This window comes from Melanaphis sacchari, unplaced genomic scaffold (genome assembly GCF_002803265.2).
Source record: "Melanaphis sacchari strain LSU unplaced genomic scaffold, SCAv2.0 Contig141_pilon_pilon, whole genome shotgun sequence".
In the NCBI taxonomy this organism is placed as follows: Eukaryota; Metazoa; Arthropoda; class Insecta; order Hemiptera; family Aphididae; genus Melanaphis; species Melanaphis sacchari.
The window spans coordinates 1,362,054-1,388,777 of NW_020270600.1; the positions used below are offsets into that span (position 1 = coordinate 1,362,054).

The 26,724-nt window shown below is 24.9% G+C and overlaps 1 protein-coding gene across 2 annotated transcripts in view; it reads left to right on the top strand.

Moving 5' to 3' along the window:
• The window catches only part of LOC112591703, a 160,524-nt gene that overhangs the window by 24,340 nt on the left and 109,460 nt on the right, over nt 1-26,724 (top strand). For both annotated transcript variants that reach the window (XM_025335605.1, XM_025335604.1), the window contains one exon: nt 18,463-18,604. The gene's annotated coding sequence lies outside the window, so the exon portion shown is untranslated. The remainder of the gene's footprint in view (nt 1-18,462; nt 18,605-26,724) is intronic.

The window sequence follows — 26,724 nt, forward strand, 5'->3', positions numbered from 1 at the left end:
AGTTATAAATCATTATGGTAAATGATTTAGAGAAATTTATAATTTCTTAACTTTGAAAAATGTCTAAGATATATACTTTAAAGTTTTAACTAACTTTTATTAACCTCTAACTTAAATATTCTAATTTATATGTTTGAATTTTTTTAAATTCCATCTTAATTTCTTAAACTCTCTAGAATTACTCTCTAGAACTCTCTAGAGAGGTGGGAGATTGAGTTTTTATCGGGCACGAAACTCTTAAATTCGTTTTTATTTATAGATATGAAACAGAATATCTTAAAATGGTAAATGTTGCTTGGGACAAATTTCAAGTACAATGCAAAGAATTCAGATATAACGTACAAAAATTCATGCTGTAATTTGGATTAGACTTTTTTTCATAGTTATCTTTGGAATACAGCTGTCACCTAATATACAACTACAATTTTACCGTTGACCCTTTCTTTATATATTTTATTTTAATGAACATTACCATTTTATTGATGTATATTAAATTATAAAACAATTAACGTGACGCAGTATACTATTAATAATAATGCATTATTGGTATTTGGTACTTTGAATCTCAAGCACTGTTGCCATTTTATATGGCTCAGAATTTGGCACCTTTATAAATCTCTCTGCCTCTTAATACGTTAATGATTATGTACTATGATTGTAATAGGTTTTAGAAATATTATATTTTTATATTTTTTTTTTTAGTTAAATCTGTTATGATTGTATTGTGCGAGTGTGTATAAAATCCATTCTTTATGGATGGTTAATACTACTTTTTTAGATTTTATAGTTTCTTAATTTTGTTTTGAAAATATAGTATTACAGGTATAGGATTTCAATAACGTATAAAATAGTGAGAGTTTTACGGAGTTAATATAAGGGGAGTTTTGTGTGCCGAAAGATGAGCTTTTCAGCAAATTTTATACGTTGTATTCGCATTGAATTGATTGTCCTGTTGTCATGGTCCAGTGTGTTTTATTAGCTGAGAATTGAACGTGGCTTTTATGCGCTTTGTTGTGTCTACTTAATACCATTCACCAGAGTTGACAACTAATCAACCCTATCTATGGCGTGGTTGAACAATATAGCTGTAGTAGCAGTGGGGTTCTCTAGGACTTATATTTTACCGATCGTTCACAATATTGTTTGATTTGTTATTTTTATTACATTTGCCATGTGAAAGATGGACATTTGCCCTTTAATAATGTGATGAAATAGATTTTCGTTTTCAGAATTCAATTTTATTTAAAAGACTTATTATCTTTAAATGTGTGAGAGGCTTTCGTGTAGATCTATATGATGGCGTAGAGAAATAATAAAATATTTTAGTGGTGATATTTTTAAAATGATATTACTGTTATAATATTGTATTAGGTTATATGTTTGCTGGGCAGTGGGTATTGCACTAAAAAATAAATACGTTCAAATAAGATAATATCTTAGTATAAACAAAAAAGTCATTACGTATAGTAGAGTTCATAGTGATATTATAAAGATAAAAGTTTTAAGTACCACAGATTATGTTTTTAATTCATAACAAAATAACTAATATCTTTATTTATCATTTAAATAAGTAATTTCGTTCAAATTTAAAGTGCTTTTTAAATAATTGTCTTTTATATTTTTTATATTTTATAGTTTTAGTGTCAACTATTTATAAGGAATCTTGTATTAAAGTTTCAAATCTTTGGTATAAAAATAAAAGTTCTTATACATTTCTATAAAAATAATTCAAAATAATTTGTATACCTATTTGTATTTCAAAACGGAAAATCGAAGAATTTTATCGACGACTTATCGCACTTATTCACACACAATAAAAAAAAACACACACGCACACGTATCATCGTAAAATCCCTCCGTTCAAAATCTCAAAACATTCAATTCACAATTCAAGAGATTATACTTGGATTTTTTTAATAAACCATAAATAATCTATTTAAATGCATATCTTCTCTTTATTTGATAAAATAAAATTGCATATCTACTATTTTTTTTTTTTTACAAATAAATATACTGTACTAATAATCACTGAGCAAAAAACAGCCCGTTTCACTCTAAATAAGTTTTGTTATATTTTTTCACTTACAACCAATCCATAAATTGGAGGCTTTATAAAAATTCAATACAGTGCTTAATGACTAGCTTTTCCTCTCTCTTTTAAAATGATGGTATTGATTTGATTTTGTTATTAATCAAAAACTATAAAATAATATTATATTTTTAAACACAGTGCGCAACTTGTATTTGACATAGCGTGGGATAGATGGTACACGTCACATAATATTTTATTTAGCAGATGACGATTGTGATAAGTTAAAATATTTGCATTTTCTATAATACAATGCACAAATAGAATGTCTTAGTATTTTCAACTTATTGCAGATCTTAGTGTCCGACGATGTATTTTTTATTCACAGTGCGTAAAATAAACAATGTATATAAATATCATACACTCCCCATTGCTCTTACTTTTTAACCGATAAAATGAAAGATATTAATAATAAGTTTGTACATAAATACAAAATATATAATACTAGTCACATTACCCGACATTGCCCAAGTAAAATTATTAATCTTTCTATCGTTTTCCGTTTTTCTTCAGTTGAAATATATATTACAAACATAATTAAAACGATCAATTTTATGATTTTATTCTGCTTAATTAAGGACTTATTTCTGATAAAACACAAACTGAAGAAACATTTAATGAGTCTTAAAAGTCGACGTAAATGCAATATCTTTAAGTATTCGTCTTTAAGTTTTTTCATAAAAGATATGTTCATAATTAAAAAAAAGCAAATAATTAAAGTACCTAATCATTGTAATTATATTTCTAACTTAACCTTTGGTTTTAAAATTGATATTTATTGGAAAAAAGATTTATATTTATTTTAAAAAAAAATTGTATTTATAAACATCTTTATAATATGCTGTATTTTTACCAATTATTGTAGTAATAAAAAAATAACAAAGAAATAAAGAAATATTTATTTTTATATTTTGATAGATTATGCGATGAAAATTTAAACAGCTTGTTGTATCATAGATAATAATGAGATTGACTATAGTATACTTCTTCTTATTTTGAATGTTAAGTTTCATGTCTACATGTCTGGAAAAATGAATAATATTTAAAATGTTACATAATCTATGATAAAGGAATATTTACTTGTATTTAGAAACCTAAATGTATTTATAGTACTGGTATGTTACTGACTAGCGCGATCGACGAATAATATTTTCGGACTACTAGAAATTGTACAATAATATTTAAATAGTAGGTTATTATCGTGGTAAAATTAATAATAAATACAACTTTCTGGGGAATCTATTTTTAGATCGCATTATTAAATCGTATTAAAATGTGGTATGTTTCAAAATTAAAGAACAAACGACGTCGTTCTATGCTTGAAATTTCATCGAAAGTTAAGTAGGCAGAGTTCATGTGGTGGGCAATATCTTAGTGAAACTCGATACAACTTTTACTTTCCATAGCCGGGTTATAACTAACCAGTGTCTTAATATTTTATGAAAAACATATACAAGTATTATAATATTATGGTTAATTTTTACAGTCTCTCAGTACTTTTGGGGAGATAAGTGTTAGCAGTTTCGGGCGTAAAGACACCTGGCTCTGCAGTGGCTTATCTGAATCGGGCATATCAGTATCTTTTTCTAGAAAAACGTACAACATTCAAAAACTCTCTGCTCCATTAGTATAATTCAGGATAAAATACTGTTACAAAAGTATGAATATCTTAGTATTGCATTCATTTATTGGCACTTAAAAGTTGTCTCCTGAATTCAAAAAGGTTAATTATTTTTTTTTATAGATTGCCGCTTTCCGACTGAATACAAGTTTCTTTTGATGCACCCCAAATCATAATATAAATGAAATGGGTCTAGTATAAGTTGCCTTTAATGGTTCACTAGTTCCTAAACTATTTAAAAGTATTTAAACGTTACATATAAAAATAGAAGTCTAATTTTCATGTTTAAGTGTTTATCATTTAAATATATATCAGATGTTTTAAATGGGCAGAGAAGGATTCTAGTATTCATCACACAACGAAAGCATGAAAATTTTTTCATAGAAAACTTAATTAATATTTCGAATCTCCACATTCATTAGGAAAAAATATATAATAATTTTTAAATTCATTTAAGTTTTTTAGTTATAAATTATATTATTCTCGATAATTTTATTTATAGATTTTAAATAAAACCACTATGTTTACTTTGATCAAATAGTAAATTATTTATTCATATTAGAGTTTAGAGACATTATTTATAATTATGTAATATTAAATTAATTTATATTATACTAAATACATGTTACTGTTAACTTAATTCTGTATAATTATAAATCAATATATTTACTATGTATACATTCATTTACATGGTATATTTTAATTAAGTTTATGAACCAATACTTTATTCTATATGGACGGTAACTAGTCTAAACATTTTTAGGAGTTTCCTCCTGTATAAATATGTACTATCTGATGATTAAAGGTAACTAGTGCATATTTACTTTTTTATTTACGATAAAGATGGGATGGAATTCGTATATTTTTAGAGGCAACTAGACGTATTCACTGTTGATACGTGCTCCTAAAATTACCTACTGCTGCAGAGACACTCCCGATGCATGCAAAGTTTAAATTCCCCAGTTTCTATCTCTGTATTTTTATTTTTATTTTTGAACTGTCACGATATGAAGTATTTACCGTTATAGGTATATTATATTATATTCTTTTATAGGTAACATTTTCTGAACACGAGTTTCTTCAGTTGGTATAGATCGTGTATCCTATTTATTACTATCACTATAGTTATAGTACTTATACATTTAAAAATATTCGGTTTATGTTACCTATATACCGATATTGAATACTACGCTTGATCGAAGTATTCATGATATAATATGTTGATGAAATTGTTTATTATACGATAATTCAAAGGCCGGAATACTAATCGTGAATCATTATAATATCTGAGATTATCAAACATTTTCTGAATGTCTTTTAATTGGCAAAGAAAATAGCTTACTTTATTGTTTAAAAATATAACAAATTAAAACAAAACTTCGGAATACATTTCTCAATTTTTTTGCTTATAAAGTTTATGGCGTTACGTAAAATTTTTATCTATTTTTTTTCCTAAAATACTTTTTTGTTATTAGTAAATATACATACTTAAATTTCTTGTTATAAGATTTTTAAACAAGAAAACGATAATAATCTTAATTCGATTTTGATTTAATTGATATATTTTAAATCATGATAGTTCATTTTAAAAAGTAAGGAAGGAAGAAGTAAAGGAATATATAATAATTCACTTAGTTAAGTTATATTAACGTTTTTTAACAGTATTTTTATAAATTAATTCACGTTTTTTTAGTTGATTATTTATATGTATTCGACTAATTTTAAAAACAGTAAAAAATCCACAGAATAATATTTTTTTGGTACCTAACTTTAAACAATAATTTTCAGTAACAATTATTTGACTTTTGAATTTTAAGTTTTGAAACAAAATTGAAATGTATGCTATTTAAATTGTAATTTTGTTAAGATTGTTGTATTTTTGTTTTTAGTAATGATCAGAGAAATAAAATATTATTGTAATATAATTTTAAACAAAATCTATATTTAAACACTAGTCATAATACATATATTATGTATATTGTGTATATTTCTTCTTTCTTCTTCTTTTTGTTATTTTAAGTCTATTAAATATAATATTTATACTATAAGTATAAATATTTCACGCAAGAATATTATAATTCTGCATTTCTGTAGTTATATCTACCGGTTGATATATAATTTGAGTGATATGATACATAATATACAATATAAGCAAAATTACTCAAAAGTTAACATACTATTATTTTATTCACGTCGGTAATATTACGAGTGTTTGTATATAATGATGATTTGCACTTAAAAATTATTGTGTACCATAATACGTGATATTTTTAATCATTATATACAGTAAATCGGTGTGTCAACACTCAAGATATTTAATTCTTTGAACGACTTTTGAAGGTATTTTTTTTTTTTATTTGAGATGGTATGGTAATTCATGTTTGATAAATTATTATCTATCGAATATCGTTATAACATTAACTATCTTTTATTAACGGTTGGGAATCACAATTACTGTTCATAATGATAGGCAATATTAACATAATATTATCCATGAATATAATTAATTAATTAATTGTTATTATAACATTTTAATCCTGGATAACATGTATCTTTTTGGTTGAAAATCAATAATACGATGGAGGAATTTCTGGAAAGCTAATTATTTGATAAATTCTTGTCATTTTATCACATATTCCATAAAATTGTTCAGGACCCCCTTTCAATTTTCTCTTGTCAATAAAAGATAGGTATATATTTTTCCTTTAAAAAGCTGTATAACTATACACATTACACATATTATTAGAGTTTTTAAATTTTAATATTATTAGTATATATATATATATTTGAGTAACCAATGAAAAAAAATAGATGTATAAAAAAATGATAGTTTTTAAAATTTATTATATAGATACTTAACATTTATGCTAAAAAGGTATGAAATAGCGAACTAGACAAAAACTAAATTCTTTAGTTCTCCCCAAGTACCTACTTAAAACCATCATCTTCTTTATATACGTTCCAAGTAAGAATAGGAACCAACTTCTCTTAACCTCACAATATAAGCAGGAGTTTCCCAAGGCCCTGTTTTAGGCTCTTCTCTCTTCAAAATTTACTGTCGTAACATTCAAAATTCTTCGAACTGTTAACTGGTGATATTTGCGGACAATACAACAATAAAAGAATAATGATAATGATCGCCAAACATCTTTAAACATAGTAACCACCTTGTTCAAAAAATTGAAACTGAACCTAAACTCATCATACAGTGATGCAAAAATTTTCACCTCAAAACGATACCAAGTTAGTAGTTACCTAGCTCATTCTTATAGATAACCAAGCAATAACATAGAGTAGAAAAGACAATTTATGGTCAAGTATTTCGGCGTATTCTTAGACAAAAAACTGATATGACAAATTCATCTAAATAAAACACTTCCCAAAGATATGTAAGAATATATATACTTTATTTTTTAGTTAATGTCAAATCAACTTTCCAAATAAAATCATCTATCTTACTTCATACCTCAATAATTCGACCACAAATCACATATGCCCGTCCAGTATAACCTATAGAACTATAGCTCTTGCTGAATTTATTGACGAATATTTTATGAAAATTGATCAAAAACTGTAGATTTGTATAGGGGTTATTTGTTTTAGTCCTTTGATTCTATAAAGTATGTATATTTATTAATTATTAGATTGTCTTAAATGGCGTTTCCAGTGAAAAATTAATTAATAGCAGTGAATTTACCTTGTGTTAAAATCCGTTAAATGTAAACTATACATATTTTTAACACTATTTTTTTTTATTCATTTTGGTGGTTTTGACCAAAACATATAAAATGCAGGTCTAAAATTATATTTAATTACAATGAATAATAACTAATTTATTTTCTGTAACTAATTGTAATCATTTAAAAACAAAAAAATATTCTTTTTTTGAGAGCCAACAGATTCATGTGCGAGTATTTTTTACGTAACATTAATAATGAATAATAATTTTTCATTAGTACATTTTTTTTTTTTAGGTTAGTACTTATCAATTATATTATCGTTTATTTAAAATATTTTAATAAAAAATAAAAAACAACATTTTTTTAAACTTTATTGTTTGTTATTGCAGAAATAAAATGAACCACTTCTGCTATTGTATTCACATTTAAACCTATAACATTTGAAAAATGCTTTTGATAAAAATTGGTTTATTACTCTATATTTTAAACATCGCATTTTTTATCGAAGTTTTTTTTAAAATTATAGGTACACATAAAATCAGTTTACGAGAAAAAAATTAATATTTATTGAGCATATTTTATTATACTATATATCTATATGAGCTATGACTTGACATTGTTATTTGACATGAGTTATCTAATAATTAAAATTTAAACTCATAGGAAATTCAGTTTTTGAGCTGAAATGTATCTATTTTTCAATAAATCTAATAATTTTTAAGTACAAAATAATGAAAAAAAAATATCAAAATAGATTTTGCAAAAATGCGAAAGTTGTTAAATTTCACTTTTTTTTTCTTGATATTTTTTTGAATTAATGGTAGGGAAACTAAAACAAAAAAAAATGACAATATGTTATTGTATCATCTGTGAACAATTTTCAATCTATATAAGGTAATGCATTAGAGATACTGTGATTCATCTGGAATAACATTAGATATTATGTTTTTTCTGTCAAAAAAATGATTGAAAAGAAATATGAAATTCAATAACTAAAAATGATTTTGTAGTTAATGGATTTCTTACTCATAATCCAAAATGGAAGGTAAATAAAATATATTATAGCTGTGAATGGACTTATTTATTTATACGTTATGTATACTATTTAATAATACCATGCCTCGCTGTCCGGACTATTGCCGTCAAAATTGACGCAATAATAATAATAAACTATAATGAATTAGGGTTTGGATTTATTTTGTATATTTTAATATTTTTTTTCTGCTCGAAAAAAATCATGATGTGATTGGCTACTTAGTCGAGAACCACATGATCACGTGAACACAGTTTTGCTCTTTTGGTGTGCGATGGGCCTTACTGGGTTAGTGAGGAAGATGTTGAATACTAACGAAAATAGGTGCTGACCATTTATTGTCTTGGAACAGAGTATATATAGGTATATTAAATTAGGTTTTTTGTGACATTATATTACATTAATTAAAATATATTTTCTATAGGAACATAATATTATGCAATTGGTGCCGTCTATATTATTCATATTTTATTATTTTCTTCGAAAAAAAACGATTTTTGCTAAACGTTTATTATCTAATTTGTATATTAATATTAAGCATACATTCAGACAACTGATCATTATTAATAAGTGTATAGCTTTTGATCCCTCAAAATTCATAATTTTTTAAAACATCGTTAATTAGATAGGTTTATATTCAATTTAAATTTGTCGTAATGATTTTGATATTTTATTGTAATTCTTAACGTTTGTGATTATCAAATAATAAGAAATATATTGAAATAGTTTCCGTTGAAATAAAGTTTTTTATTTTTTAATGCAAATAATGCATACTCATATAATAAATATTATAATTTTTGTTTATGAAATAAAATACCTTAAATTTATAAAAAAAAAATATAATACGTTCGTTACCTGAGACAGAAAAAAATATGTTACCTTTATAATGTATTACTATAATAATATTTAAAACTATACATTTACATTTACTTACTTTTAATTTATCTTAAATTTTTGTTTTAATTTTTGTTTCTTTAACTATAATTTATAGACCATTAAAAAAGTAGGTACTAACATTTTCTTTTAAAAGAATATTTAGAAAAAAAATTGACAGTTTTAATTAAAATGTATATTGTGTTTTATTTTTTTATGCTCAAGTATTTGTCAGGTATTTATTTTTTAGATTAAATTTCTGATTTTAGCGACTGAAACCTTAGTTCTACATTATAATTTTATTGAATTATATTATTGAATTTGCTTCACGAAGAAAATTAAATATTACAGAAGTATCTAAATAAGAATAATGGTGAATGTCGCAATAGAATTTCTAAATGTAATATTGTTTTTTATTTATGGATAGAAAATAATTCTATGCATAAAAAATTATGTTCAAATGTGGAAGTTGAAAAATTCACAATAAGTACAATATTATCTATACAGTATTATTATAATACGGCGTTTAGTGCAGTGATAAATTAAAGATGATGTTATTTAAATATTTTTAACAATCATTGAATCATTATATATCATGAGCGCGGAAATTTATAATAACATTTATTTTTCTATAGTAGCTATCCTAAATGAAATATTGAAATGCGTTTTGTTTATAAATTATAATTAATAAAAAGGTTTATTTGAAAACAGGAAAAGTGAAAGATCATACGTACAAATATCAGATGCATATTTTATAGAGTTTATTATTATTATTTTTTTTTTTTGTGTTGATTGATTAATTTATTTTATTTTATGACCAATCGGCTTATATTATAATGAAAATAAAGTATGTTTTCGTTTATAGAATTAAAATAATAATAAATGGGTTCGGATTGTTGGACATCATATTCTTAGTTTGTAGGTACACGTTAATAGTAGATTGTGTAAAATGTCTTATAATATTACAACGCAGATATTTGAATTCTGTTTAATGTTTGATCTTATTTTTATTGATACTCTAAACATAATATTATTTAAGTAATACGGAATATTATACTTAAAATTAAAATTTATGATTTTCATTTATCATATCTTTAACTCGACAAAAGTTAATTTTACATTCTGGTTTTCGAGTGAGAACTCCAAAGGAATCGAATTATATGTTATTGACATGTTTTTTTTTTTATTACTTCACAATTTCTACGTTCCTGATTTGCCTTTGTAAAGATATCGTGCAGTATGTAATAAATAATAATTAAGATGTGTATATATTATTGTATATAAGATGTATTTATTTAGAGTTACAAACATTGATATTAGGTTTCGAGTTGCAATTTAAATAAGAAAGCAAAACATAGAATAAAGATCTTTATGTTTACACTTAAGTTTTGATAAGAATTTAGCTTTGATGTCGTCTTTTATACTGATTTGTAATGATATGCTCACACATCATAATTTATTGTATATTTTATCATTTCGTTAAATAAAGTAACGGTCAAGTTGTCGCATGCAGATAGCCTTCAATAAAAACCTATAATCCCTATTGATCACTGACGAGAGAGACGATCTACAGTGTTTGGCCACGTGGGAACCCAAACGCTATTGTGACCATATGGCACAAAGCGTTTGACCTATTTTCGTGTGCCGCCAAAGACAAGGGATGGTCCAATGAGGCTCTCTGTCATCGGGGACCCTGGCTGTCTTGACCACGTCGTCTTCTCTAGTCAGTGCATGAGCACCAGCCAAACTATCGAGTGCATGAGCACTGACAAAATTACAGTGCAGGCGCACCAGACAAACGAGCAGGAGCTCTTCCCAAAACCTATCACACACCCCACAACTCAAGATTCTGCGAGCGACAGCTGGACTTCTTTCTTTTTCTAAGATAAATTAGTGTTGTTTTTCTTATTTAAATTTAAGTTTTCCTTAAATCGTATCGCAACTTGTGTTATCTTACCTCTTTCTCTGAGGATCGTACTACAGGTATTCACCGCGGCGACCTATGTCTAATTTAAAAAAATAGATAATCTGGATAAATTTAAATACCCTAATATAAATTTAAACAGCATTTCAACGGGTTGGATAAATAAACCTAAAAAAAAAAAAAATTAATCACAGAAGTATCTAGATAACAATTAATAATTTCTGGTTTAGTACCTGATTTAAAAAAAAAAAAAATAAAAAAAATAATAAACTTCATAAATATTTAAAAGGGGAATCCACTCCAGAAAACTTTGAAACGCAAATAGATAATATAACATTTATCCCAGAACCAATATACAACTCCGCCGAAAACACAATAATATACAAAATGACTGATAATAAAAGACCATATTTCAAACCAAACAATTTTTCTGATTCGATCTCGGAAAGTATTGACTCGTTCTTAAAAAAATATGATAGGGCTGCCATCATAAATGGGTGGTCAGAGTCTGAAAAGACTCAATTTATTTCGGTATTTTTAGAGGGCTCCGCCCTTACTTTTTATGATAATATTATGGATAGTGGGGAAGACATAGAATGGACTGACTTAGAAAAAAAATTCAGATTAGAATTTGAGCCAATAGCCCAAAATGACATGCTTCGATTAATGTTAAAAAAACGGAAGCAATTACCCGATGAACCCACCGTAGCATATATCAACGAGGCCGAATCTCTATGCAGACGCATTGATAGCAGAATGTCCCAGGAAGAAATGGTACACAATATAATGAAAGGCTTAAACCCCTCCATAGCGAGATACATAGGAATAATGGATAATGCTAACTTAACAGAATTAAAAAACAATGTACGCAAGTACGAAATGATTGAATTTATGATAACAGGTGAAACACCTAAATCTCAATTTGACCTAGAAACAGAAATAATGAAGTCCAAACTTCAACAAATAAACTCAAATAAAAACACAAAAGAAAATGAGATCGACAAATTGCGCGATGAGATTAAAGACATAAAGACCATATTTAGTCAATTTTTAAACAAGGAAACAAATAAAAATTATCAAGGTAATATTGTAGACAAAAATCCCTACGAAAATAATGATAGCTAAAATCAAAACAATTTCAATAACCAACAGTGGCATACGCAAATGCCTCAAATGTATAATATGCCGTATAATAATACAAATAACACACAATATTGGAATACAGGCCCAATTCCCTTTAACCAATCATATTTCCCAATAAATTCGACAAACAACATGTCAAAAATAAATAATTTACCATATAAACAAAAAAACTCTACTACTTAAAAGAAACAATGCTCAATTTGCTCCAAAACAAACCATTTAGAAGAAAAATGCTTTTTTAAAAATAAGTCTGATGTAAATACTTGCCAAATTTGTAATAAAACTGGACATACGGCTAATAACTGTAACTTATACGTCAATAAGTCAAAAACACTAAATTGGAGGTCAAATACAGCTGAAAATTGTTCACCTTTACTTACAACATCATTTAATCAAAAAATTAACAAAATTAATTCAACTCTCGACAATCTTTGTATCGAAGCTAAATTTAATAACATTACCTTACCAATAACAATTGACACGGGGGCAAATATATGTTGCATTAGACAAGAATTATTACCCGATAACTATATTATTACACCTAGTACAATAAACCTTTCAAGACCGGACAATAAACCACTATGTGTAGTAGGTATAAGCAATATACAATTAAAAAATTAACAATAATTACTTCAAAATAGACACCCACGTTGTAAAAAACCTATCTAGTGCAATTATACTAGGTAATTACAGATTTAACTTTTTTTTTTATTGAAGAGGACGTCAGTGCATTACTATTTGTTTTCTCTCTGACTTACGCTATATAGAAATGTTCGCTATTATTTATGGAACTTGACAGAATATTATTTAATGAAATGTTTGAGTTTTATTCAATTTGATTTGTATCTATTTCAAAGTTATATTATCTTGTATAGTTATAACTTACTAAAAAATTAAAATATTAACAATAGCCTATAAGTTTCATTGGGTAATATTCTTAAATATAGTTAGATGAAATAAAATTCACTTTAATAAGTTAATAACATTAAGTTGATTTTTCTGAACGCAAATTTATTTATGTTGCGCGTTAGTCAGAAACGAAAAATACTGCGTTTCCATCACAAATAATTTATTATCTAATGTTGGTATAGATTTAGAGTAGGCGTAGTTTATTACAATATTAACTTTTACCAGTTAATATAATATAATATGTATGATTAATATTTGTATCAAATACACGTCTTATACAATATGCAAATAAAATTGTATTAAATATATTTATCATATATAAGTTTAGTTATAATCATACGCTTGAAATCCGTTGTGAACCCTCTATACATCTTAATGCGGCAGTTCTTTCGTCAATATGTTAGTGGCGATTTAAATAAGTAACAACTTTAGAAAATTAAGCCAGTATTATATTTTGATAAGTCAAATCTGTTTATAGTGAATTTCTCTTCACAGAGTTTGAAAAATATCAACATGGAATAAATCAAATCCACTAACACGAAGAGTTTATTTTGATGTATAGTTATGCAAAGATAACGTTTTTGACTAGACAGGCAAGACACATAGGTACATGGATTTGAGTTTTTTTTGATTAACCTTCGGGAATATTTAATATACTTACAGTTTTAAATATTATGAAAGCGTAAAAGGTCATCTGACAAGTTATTATTAAATTGAAATAATAAATATCAAGTAAAAAATGAACGTAAACAATTAAAAATAAAATAAAATAAAAACAGCTTTATTAATTTAAAATCCCGAGTATAACAAGTCTCGGAAGACCCTTTTCTTTTTTTGTACGTGTTTTATAGAGTTATGCGAAATGGCGTCTATTATTCTGCAATCTAAATTATATATATATATATATATATATGTATTAAAAAATAAATCTTGGAAGTTTTAAAAAGAAAATAATACATTTTAGAAATAAATAATATCTTAAGTACAAAACACACAATTGCAGTATGTACATTGTACATGTATAATATATTTATTATATAAAACAATCACAAAATTATTAATTCGGGAACCCACGGTAAACAATAATCATAAAATATTCTAGCAATAATAGTTCATGGAGTTATCATTGCAAAATATGAACCCATCGACATCTAGATATACGTATTGATCAGATATTAACGATTTAAACGAAAAGTGTACAATAAGGGCATAGTGCGTGTTTTATAGAGTTAAATAATAGTAATTATACTAAAAATATTATCAATGTATTTATATACCATTGATATTAATCAATAATCGTGAAGGACGGTCTCGAGAAATATTAATAATCGCCTAAAACGCAGCAACAAGTCGGGGTCTGAATAATGTTTTACAATCGCACATACGACATACCCTGCGGAGACAGGTCATTCACGTCTCCTTAAAGGATACCTATGTCTTATATAATATACACACCACACATACCCTCGTCTAAATATCAGTATTTATATATTTATATATATACACGCATTACGCACTCATTGTACTCGGTCTATACAGAGTGATTCGCCAAGTAAGCTTAACACATTTTTTTCTCTTCAACAATAATACAGTAATTAAATTTCCGAATTTCGAATTTTTAGAAAGACAATATTTTTAAGTTTTTGATTTTGTGTACTAATTAAGGAATGTCATGTATTAGAATTCTGTTTTTCAAATGAGGACTATCTCCCTTTTTCTACTATAAATTAGTTAACAGATAATTTTCCTTAAAATGTTGATGTATTTAAATTAACATATATAACTTTGTATACCTAGGATAATTAGTAGATATGTGAAATGATATGGGAGTGATTGAGATTTGAAAACGTTAGTATTTAATATTAATCTATTAACAATTACAATTAGTAAACATGGTTCAAAGACAATAAATACTAGATCCAATATTACATCTATGTACTTTATATTCTTGTAAAATCATTTTGAAGACTACTATTTTTTGTATAAATAGTTTAATAATTGAGAAACTTATTTAAATTTTGCATTGGACACATTATAATTTTAAGTTAAATAATGAGTAGAGGATGGAAGTATTCATTTGAAGAACAGAAATTATCATGGACACTATTTAAGTAGTACAAAAATTTTAAGAATCTTAATCTAAATAAGTTCATTATTAGTGGGAAAAATGGGAGTGAGCACGCAGAGTGATCACTCTGTATACAGAGTATTTCAGACCAGCACGTACATCACATCGATCAATGTCCGACGTAAATACGTGTGAGGATGTGACAAGCACATGACAGAACTTCAACGTGAGTCTGTTGCGAATAATAATGCCCATCTACCAACGTTTAGATCGTGGACTTTGGAAAAATCCAGTCGATGCGTTCTTTTATATTATGCTCAAGCCATCGTTTGGATAATATTATAGGACGGTTCATATAAAATGCGTTCACTATAGATTTCTTATCGGACGCATGTTTTTGCACGACTGACCAGTATAAAATAAAGTTTTTTCCCATCACTCATAGTCCTTGCAATTGTCAATCATATTATATGTATAATAATATTACTGTGGCGTTTGTATGCTAATTCAGATATTTTCATTTTTTTTTTGACAGAAAATTCTTCTATTATTTTAATTTCAAAATTTCTATCAGGCACACATAACAGTATATTTCGATATTAGAATAATTAAAAGATTTATTTTCAGTTATTAATTATAGTATGTTAAAACTTGTAAGTTAACGTATTTATTTTTTTTATAAAAGATTATTTAAAATTTTTGTGAAGAATTACTCGTGTCTCGTGTGTAAAAATCTTTTATAAGATTATTTTATGCCTACTTAGATGCTTAAAACTATTAAGTTTATTTATTAGTTTTGAAGCGGATATATTTTTTTAAACTTTTAAAACTCAAAATGATCAATGTATTTTATATTTAACTGTGTTGATATAATTCCCAATTCACACAGCTCTAGTCATTATTTTATAAAAATACAAAGTGATATTTTCGTTATCATTCTCAAAAAAAAAAAAAAAACGGTTGTAGATAGCGACTCATTTATTTGATTAAGCACTTGAAGTTAAATATTACGATAGTACATATTTGACTAATTTACAAACAAATTTTAGTTGAAACATACTTACATACCTAATTAATTTAGTACGTTGACTGTGTTTTAAGTCTAATTGAAAGTTTCATAATTATAATTGTTTTTTTCCACATTAATCTTGTACCTCTATTTGGAAACTTTATATTTTAATTATTGCATAGGACAATCTAAGAATAATATATCTATATAAATTATTGAATATCACGTGGAGTCTTCTGTTGAATACATTGCATTGTATCTATATTAGCACACGCGATAACTAAAAACTATTTTTTGTTTAAACTATCAATTCGTTAATTTGCTTTGTTAGGTAAAGCTAGATTTAATCTATAATGTTAAGCACGTTTACAGATACTGTAGTTAGGTTGCATACAAATCGAGTCTAAAAACATTTAAACTTTTCTTTCCCGCACCGAACACAAGAGCAGTTGATCTGGGATTAGTGAAACAAATTGAATTAACAATTTTTTATTTTCTTTATTGCTTTATTTTTTAATTTATTTTTCAAATAAGTTTTGTTACTTTGTTTTTGAATATTTGACTTTATTTTTATTTTTTTGTTCATAATGACACCTTATTATGTAGGTAGGTATACTTGTAAAGTTATATTAATTAACCCGTATTGTGTGACACTATATATTAATTTATATTAATACATTATAAATTTCTTTTAAACGCAGATTTTTTTTTTCGTGTTTGATTGTATAAACCAATAAAATTATAAAGCTCAGTAGTATATTGTAAAATAATATTTGTACGTACCTACTATAACAATTTTCATATTTACATATATTAATGTTATACGTAATTCGTGGAAGTAGATTCGAACTAATTGTTATAAATCCCAAGTCTCAACTAGGACGTAAAATTTTAATACCCAGGATTTAACTGGTTATTTAATTTTAAAACCTTTAACTCATCTCTGGATTTTTTGTATTAATTTTATGGAATTCAATCCATGGCTGCCTTTATAAATAAATGACTGGGTAGTATTTTCGTTGCGGCTTTAAAGCGTTAAGTATTATTTTTAATAACGGTCATAATTGACCTTAACCCCATTAACGCATCGGTAATAAATCAGAAGGAGAATAGTTACAACTTCACTTTTACCTTGATCGAATCAAATTGAATGACATCTAAGTAATTAAATTTTGTATCTTGTGTTTTTTTTTTATGTTTTGTATGTGTTAATTGTTTTTTGAGTGTAAAGAGTTCTCCTTAATTTTTTCATAAAGTCTTTATTCATTAAACTAGTTTAAATATTTAACTGAAATTTATTGTTTCCCAAAAATTTGAAATATAAAAACGAAGTGAATATATTGCAGTGAATTTTATTACGAAGAAATCGATTTTATCTCATACTAAAATTCAGAGATTATGTTTTTGAATAGAATTTTGATAATTAATTTTAGGTTTAATTAAATACTCACAATTGTTTGTTTATTATGTTTCACGTGTTGCATAAAATTTTTATAATTTTTATAGCTATTTAAAGTTTTACTTATATAATTCATTACTTTTTTTAGATTGCAATATATTTTCTAATTGTATTTAGAGGAAGGATGTCTCCTCCATATATTTTTTTTGTTATTAATTTAATAATATGTAACCGGTTTAAATAACAAAAATATATTTTTAATTGTGGCACTTCGTGTGTTGTATATAAATTTATACTAAATTAATAAATAAGATTATATTATACTATCTATAAACAAATGGAAATTTTATAAACATCTTGATCTAATTTTGACTTTTAAAATTAAAAGCCGGGAAATATAGAATGTAAGGGAAACTTTGCCTATTCACCGTAATGTAGTGTATTTATAATTTTAAAAAGTACACATTCTTATATTATAATAATACTATTATTACCTTCTTGTATGTTTTAATATTAAGAATTTAATAACTCGTATTTTAGCCATTTTAAATTACACGTTATAACTTATTCATTTTAAAAATTATGACAGTAATTTGTTTGTATTAAAATGTATGAAATTCACAATATTATCTTGATAATAGTTCTAGTTATAAATAAAATTCACATTTAATTGGAAAATTAATCGTTTTAACTATATTTTTATTTATATTTTAGACTAAAACAGAATAATATAATCTTGGAACCACGCTTCAATTTCAAAAAGTCAAGATCATGTTGCATTGATCCTATTTTGTAAATTTTAAAATTCAGTGAACTTGCGAGATTAACCAGTAAACACCTTTACGCAGCTAACTGGGTAAGTCAAAGTAATCAAAATACACGCTTGGTATATTTTTATTATTTTTTGAGTTCTTTAAATTTCTTGATCTTACCTTACCTATAGAACATAACTACCGTGTGTGGTGGTTTCTTCACAAATGAATAATATTAAATTAGGAATTAGTATTGAAATAAAGATTACTAAATTTATTTGATAGCTAGATAGAATATTACCATTTCAATTAAAATAATGCACGAATGAAATATCGCGAACAAACGGGGTTTCGATCAAATATATCGATATACTTGATAATATGCGTTTGATCAATTTTTATGTTTAGAATTATTCATATCGATCATGTTCAATCAAATTGTTTCCTTTAATAAAAGATTGGATCATGAAATTTTTTATATACTTTATAATCGTATTTAAGATTTTTTTGTACTACTTAGGAGTATCCTTTGACGATATAAAACATGTGGATTTTTTTTCAAAAGACAGCATATTTTTACTTTCATTATTTTGATAAACATTTTTTTAAATATTTCAATGTATCATATTCAAAATCCGAACGGGTAGTTTTTCAGTTATTATTTAAAATTTCTAAACTAAGAATAAATGTCCTTGAAAGAGATTTTTGTAAAAATACAAATAGATATTTTATTGGATTTAGTATTTACTTTACTCTGGCCTTTTTTTTTTTTTTTTTTACAAATTATCATTGTTGATAGATTAATATTAATTAATAAAATGTTCAATTAATCATAACCTCCATATCTTCTGAATTCTCCTTATCATTATCATGATGAATCTATTATCTTTAGAACGAATATAAACAAATAATCAACACAAAAAGTACACGTTCGAATTTTAGTTTTGATATGTTAAAACATTTAGAATAAATAATGTGTTAAATAATTTATAGTTATAAAAAGGAAAAATGGGGCTTTCATTTGAAAATTAGAAGTTTGTAAATAAAAGTATTTTCATAGAACATTTTTTAAATACCTATATAGTACAAAAAATTCCAAAAATAAGATTTTGAATAAATGCATAACCAAAGAAAAAATGGTGGTGATCATCCTTGTTGGATTACCTTGCATATGCACAAATAGCAAGGTTATTATAGCTAGAGTTATAATTAAATAATTTAAAATGTTATTACATAAATTAATAAGAAACGAAATATAAAGAAATAATTAAGTCGGTTCAGTTAAAAAATTGTTAGTTGATATTATTATATAGTCCCAAAAGAATTTTCGAGTGTGGTTCTATATATATATATATATATATATATATATATCATAAGAAATATTGAGTTTGTTTTAATAATAAAAAAAGAAAACAATAGATAAATTAATTTCAAAGATTTTTCCATTTTAGTTTTAACGAGTCTTATACATCATTTATAATCATTATCTTTTCAAAAAAAAAAAAATTAATATTTAACAAAAGCAATTTCTATTTTTTATTCAACGGTATAAAATTAGTCAAATAGAAATTAATAGGCAATAACTACAGGTGTATATACATAATTTTTCAGTATAAAATCATTTTATTATGTTTATGAACATAAAAAAATATTAGGGATACTTAACAGACTGCAATATTTAAGTATTATACTTTACACAAATAACTACGTTATTAAAAAATATATATAAGTAAATATATTAATTGTAATACTATATATAATAATTAGTATCATAATATCATAATGTATTAAAGTGAAATGTATTTAATTATGAACTAGCATCACTAAGTTTTTGGTGCTGTTCAGCTGGTAAATAATTTAAACGTATATTTAATAAAAGGTAATAAGTAATATTAATTACTTAAATTAAGTTTTTCGTAAAAAATAAAACTTTAACAATGAGCTAATAAATTGTAAGACAATTGTGAGTATATCTATTATATTTACAAAGTGATTCTCTAAACACAAGACATTCATTATTTTAAAATATATTTTTTTTTTTTTTACACAGTCTGAATAGTTATTACAAGACAACATTTTTGAATGATATGTATTCATTTTTTATTTTTTATTTAATATACTCTGAAGCAGAAAAGTTTCTGAAAATGTCAATGCATAAAAATTGAATTTTGAATGATTACTTGTAGTTACTTTGTTATAGTTTTTAACGTTTTTAGATGGAATAAGTAGTAAATACAAATTTTGCGGGATATTTCGGTGCCTCAATGTCTCAGTCCACTCATTTAAACATTTAAATAAAAACTTTTACTTAACTAATCTATACATTTTTTGAAATTTGATTTTAATTTATTGATAGCTTTATAAAAATTTATATTTTGAAGTATGACATGAAAATTGGATATTTAAGTTTTAAAAAGAAAAAAATTAAAATATTATATCAGAATTTAAAATATAATTTATCTGCTAAATAATTTACATAAAAAGTTTTATTGTCAGAGGAAATTTTATATGTACCTAGTGCATACATTTTTAATTTCTTGAAAATGTATAGTTTGAGTATAATATTTGAAACTTTTAAAAATTATAGGTTGAAATAATTAATAATTATTTAATGAAAAATGAAAGTGTGCATTCTTGGTGAATCGATCTATATATAATATCAAATATTTCAGTGGTACTGTATTAGACGTAACATTTGTTTCTCAGTTGTCGATTGATTGTTATATTTGCAATATCTTGACCATGTACAAATTCTTCTTGTCCAATCCTTTCTGTGAGTTTCCGAGTCTTCGAGCTCACCTTTAGTTTGCATGACGCATTGATTTTATTGTTTGCCCCATTCATCTTTTATTCTCCCACTTTCTTCTCTTTAACTTGTTTTTTGAGGGGTTTTCATCAAATAGTTGTCGCAAACATAATTTATGACACATGACTCCCGGCGTCTTGTTTAATAATAATAACAGTTATAATATTCGGCGTATCTCGTTCGAATTACAAAGCGATGCTAATAACATTATAATATTATAGTATTGCAAACCGTAATATTGTGGAACAAATATTGAATTTTTTTTTCAAACATTCTAGACTTGAGTTTAGTGTGTGTATGTAATTACAACGATGTCTTTAAATAAGCTTAAATAACTTGTTTTCGACGAAATTGGCATTACCTTAAAGAATAAATCACACTTATATAAAACATGTAGATATACATAAAACGAAAAAAAACGTGTCTCGTCTTACTTGTATCGTGAGTAAACTTATATTATTACTTGCATTTTAATTCTCAATTTTTTTTTTAGTGATAATGTGAATTACGAAATAATACAAATTAATCTTATCACTCTTTCGAGTGGCGTGTATTAGGTGAGACTGTCAGAGGGTAGTGATGGATAGAACTCCCTTGTGGGAGTTGTATCTTAGATTATTATGTTATGTATTTATAATTGTATTTACAACAGCTATAATTATTGTTCAATTACTCGTAGAATTAAATATAAAAATATAAAATTAATATCATATTATTAAAAACTAATTAAAGAAATTGAACGTGAACGATTCTTGTCTTATCGATCCTATATTCGCGAATCATGAATACTATACAAGTTAACAGAATGGTCCTTAACGTCTTTATAAGATTTTTTTAATACTTAACGTTAGTCCACAATCTTAATCTTTTGTAAAGACGGTTCTTTACGAAAAATGGAAGAGACAGCAAAAATATTTTTCATGTATATATCGTACAATACAAGTGATGTGATACTACTGTGTAGATATGTACTAATTTTTTTTCACAAAAAGTACGCAAGAATGGAGACACTCATTATTTCAAAAACTATTATCGTTTTTAATAATATATTTTTTTTCTTTACATTACTTTGAGCAATAAAAAGTATATGTTTTCTGGTTATTAGTTTTAAATTAGTTATAAAAAAATTACTCTAATAATGTAAACTTTAATTCTTATAAGTTATAACTAATGAATTAATTGTCCAAAATTTAATTTTTATAAATTGAGATACTTTGAATAGTATGCCGTAGAATATGAAATAAGCAATTGATGTTGTTATTTAAAAGAGATAAAAATTTAAAAAAATATAAAATACATATTTTTATTTTTTGTTTGTTTTTTAATGATTTAAAATGATGAAAAAAAAACATACTTTCCAAGAGTCTAGCGTTTTATGAAATAATGAGTGTGTTACGTTAAAATATCACCCCGTCCACCTTGTTACTAATCTAAACTAACCATATTATATGAAAAAAAAAATGTATAATAAATGTTTTATGTTATGATAACTTCATGATTATCATAGTTACTATTGAAAAAATGTTCTGTGTTTTATATATCGTATAATATGTAATCTTAGATTGTTTTCTACATTATCGTGAACCATAATTTTGTTTTGCTTATGTATATACTTCGTTTTCAATCGTAATAAATGAGCGGTTATGTTGCGCGTGTTTCATTGCATAAATTACATTGATAATAATATTATTATTCTATATTAATTTGATCAAAAGGTTTATATTAAACAGTGGTTTGTGGCTCATCTACTATACTTGTTATACATATTTTTAATTTTATAAAGTTACAAAATAGTATTATTTAATACATTTTCTATATCGTTAATTCCGTAGAAAAAGTTTAAAAACAAATAATTTTTAATAACGGTATATAACATTAAGTTTGTTTGCATTGACATTTTAGAATCATTGCTTGTAGAAGTTTTCAAAATCATATACTCATCGGCAGATAAATATCAAAAATCAATTTTTATTAAGTACAAATTAACTATTTTTAATAGTAATTACTCATATCATATATTTTTCTCAAAAGCTATACGAGACAAGTGTGACCCTTTCGAATTTTAATCTGTTTATTTGCTTGCATGTATCTGGTTGCCGGATTTTTTTTTCAAAACCCTATATTTATGATGCACATTAAGTAAAGGTGTACATATTAATTCGTATTAAAACTTATCTTTTGAGTAAAAATATGTTGATTATATAAAAAAAAAGTAATTATTTACTGGCTTTTAAATACTTAAATTAATCTAAACGATTTTGCGTTTATCATTTAGATTTTAATATTAGATAAACTCAAGTTTGATTTGAAATTTCGTTCGGGCTGTCAATTGATGTTTAGGTGATTGATAGAATGTAAACATATTATTATCTACATTTACTTTGACAGTGTTGTATCTATCATCCAAACCATTTTTTTCGTCTATATATAATTTTTATCAAGGTATTTTTTTAATTTTTTTTTTTTTTAATAATAAAAACAATATTATCATATATTTTTTTACTTTGTTCTAAAATTTGTTATATGTGTACAATAATAAAGTAATACAATTTCATGATTTTGTTTTTTAATACTAAACTTTTGTGTACATAATATAATTAATTGTTGTAATTATTTATAAATTTAATTTTTCAAAAGTTTGTTATTGATAAATCGATTTTGCTTGTATGGAACTTACAATTATTTAATTATCTTTCTGGATTATTGCCGACGTATATTTATACAGATTTGTATTGTCTAAGATTATTTTACCGATAATGGTTTATTAATAAGCTGTACTAAATTTTGAAATAAATTACTTTTAAATTAAAAGTAAGAGTAATATTCCGAAGCATACATTTATGAAAAACCAGTAATAAAATCGGAAATGTAAAGGGACAATCTAAAATTTAATCTTGGGATTTTAAAATGGTAATAATTTCGTGATGTAACTTTTGTGCATAAATATTTTAATTTATTTTCAAATCGATGTTTACTTTTTTATTTATTTTTTTTTTTTATACATATTACATAACGACTGGTTCGAGGGCAGTTTTCCGTTTATCTCTGAAATTCGTGATTTTATGACATGAAATTAATGACCTGGATTCTCACGAGTCTTATTACTCTTATTTCGTTTTTAAAAATGTATTATTGTGTGTAAATAATACTACTAAACGACATGATATTCTTCAAACGAGCATAAAAGTTAATTGTATAAGATTATTATATACTCACCTATATAATGTTTATATTATTCTTTGCCTACATAAATTGTATATGTAGAAATAGTATTATTTATAATAAGTGTAGGTATGTAAAAGCAAAAAAGTCAGGAATTCAATAACTGTTTGTACGTTTATGTTAAATAATTGTAAACAGTGTATCAAATAATTGAATATATTTTGTATGTCTAACTTAGCCGATGATTAATCATTATTGGAACGATAAAGTATAAAGAGTAAACAATTTTTTGCGATTAATATCCTGTAAAATTAATGCATAAAATAAAGATTTATTAGCTGTAATCTGCCTCTGTGAGACTTAGATTCAATTGCTCAAGTTAACGTTGGTTATTTAATGATATAATTTATCTGTTTAAGTGATTAAATAACTATATTAGAAGACCCGATTGTATCTCAAAAATCAAATTTCATCGTCCCAGTTTTCCCAATTTTACATAATTGTAATTCTATCATATCAATTGCATATTTATTTTATTTTATTTTTTTTTTGTAATTATATTTTTTATACTAGAATAGATGTTCGTATAAATTTATATAATTAATAAACATGGTTTTCGAATAAAGCAAAAATTATGATTGTTTTTAATATACAAGTATAGTTCAATATTATGCATTCGCATTTTATACATGTTTTTTAATACTTAAGCTAAAATGTTATTTTAGTCATTTAATCCTTAACAAGAATTTTATTTCATTTCAAATGTTTAATTTACAGCTACTTTAAAAATTATTTTGAAATTATATCATTTCAATCACTGATGGTTTGAAAATTTCAAAGTCGGATGCTTAGTTATAATTATGCATTCGACTTGCTTAAAAAAAAAAAAAAAAACAACGGATCACAAAATATATTTTGTTAATTTATTGAGCAAAATAATTTTTCTACTGTCTTTTTTATGTATATATATACATTATATAAAATATTTTAATTAAAAATAAAATTATTTTGTTAGTACAAATTTAGAGATATTTTTGTTACAATAGTTCTATGTCTTAAAATAAAACAGAACGAATTATAAAAAATTTAACACGAATTTCCTTTTAATTTACATTGTTGGTTTTTAAGAATAAATAAACGTACTTCAACATAAAAAAGTTTAAAACACTTTACAGTGTATACAATTAATAGTGAAGTTTCTACCTTTTAGTTAGATTTAAATTCGTTTTTGGCTATATACGTTTGAGCTGTGCATTTTATTTTTAAATTAACTTAGTAATTTTTTCTTCTTTATTCTCCTAAAAAAGCATCAAAAGCGTCAAAACTTTCTTCGCTATTGCTACTCTTTTCACTTTAATCTGTATTTAATCTTTGCAAGTATATGGCGTCGAAGAGGCAATTATGTCAACTCGTTATTCAATTCGATCGCAAATGTAGATAAATATGTATAATATATATAGATATTTGTATAAAAACTTTTTCTTTTTAAATTACTGATTAGGAGTTGAAATTAAAGAAATTCGTAGATCGTTGTTGATATGAAAATAATTAATTGATAATCAGTATTTAAAAAAAAAAAAATTGTTTTTTATGCGTTTTTGCAATGAATATAATCATTATATTCAAATATGATATGTAATGTACCTAATATAGCATGATCCTCCTGTTATTTAAAATTTAAGCACAAATTCTTTTAAGTCAATAAATTGTCCATATATCATGAAGGCCAAAAAAAATAGCAGGGGTTGATTGTAGCTTAAATGTCAATCAGGCAGCAGCTGAGTAATTTATTAAAAAAAAAAAAAATGTTGGTATCTATTACTTATATTATTACTGGACGATCATTTTTACAGGAACAATATGGATAGTGATGTCAACGTTCTTTTTAAATAAATAGTTTAAAGTTGATTATTCGAAAGAAATTACTATCAATCGATTTTTGTCAAAAGTCTGCACACTCAGGTTTATATTAGTAATTAATTATCATTATATAAGCACGTGGTGTAATACCCAGTAGCTTATTTAAGACTTTTTCTTTTTTGAGGGATGGGATATAATACATAGCTAACAAATTAATTTTACATACTCACTTCAATATTCATGTTTGGAACAAAACACTCTGCTAATGAAAACTGTTATTTTTTATATTACTGTTATGATTACAATTAACAGTGTTGTGGACTGTAACGCTTTTTTTATTTTTTGGTTCTCGGATAGGAGTAATTAGGATTAAATAATAGTAGTGAACGCACTTTA